Here is an 850-nt window from a genome sequence, read left to right as displayed (position 1 = left end):
AGATCAAGCCCACCCTACCCAAGCGCACTTCTTAGACATTAACATCAAAATAGAGGGATCATCCATCAATACAGAAGTGTATCATAAACCAACCGCTCAACCTTTGTATATACCTGCAACATCATGTGACCCACCACAGTATAAGATGGCAGCATTCAACACACTAATCAAAAGAGCATATTCACATTCCTCGTCACAATCAGCTTTCAATTCTGAAATGCGACGCATAGAACACATAGCTAAACAACATGGCTATCACAACATCTTATGCAAGATAAACAACGAGGTACTCCAACAACAATTTAACAACACCTCTCATTCCAATGATTCCCTGGTTAAATACATACCAATCACCTACAACCCGGCACTTAAGGCCATATACAACCAGATAGCCGAGAAAAAGAATGTCCGCTTGGCATTTAGGAGGTGCGCCACAATATTCGATTGGCTTATGAACGGAAAAGACGCTCCAAACAGCAACAGACTTCCGGGAGTATACTCTGTGCCCATCATCGATCATAGAGACAACAGCGAAGTAATCTACATCGGGTCCACTAAACGCAACTTAGTAACTAGAATCAAAGAACACAAAGCGAACACCCTACATCATAGAAACAACACCACCTTAGCGGTATACTCCTCCGACCCAGAAATAGAGCCGCTATTCCCTCTAGCCAGAATTATTCACACCACGGTCCGCACAAAACACCTCAGATGGCTAGAGGCCATATACATTTGCCTTAACACCCTCAGGAATAAGCACTGCATTAACTTCAAACAAGAAATGAAGATATCAACAGCATGGGAAGCCTTCCTCAATAAAACTCTAAAGTAACAACATACGGATAAT

Source organism: Centruroides sculpturatus, unplaced genomic scaffold, assembly GCF_000671375.1.
Source record: "Centruroides sculpturatus isolate CEXI.00-Female unplaced genomic scaffold, Cexi_2.0 scaffold854, whole genome shotgun sequence".
Taxonomy (NCBI): domain Eukaryota; kingdom Metazoa; phylum Arthropoda; class Arachnida; order Scorpiones; family Buthidae; genus Centruroides; species Centruroides sculpturatus.
This window is presented reverse-complemented; position numbering follows the sequence as displayed.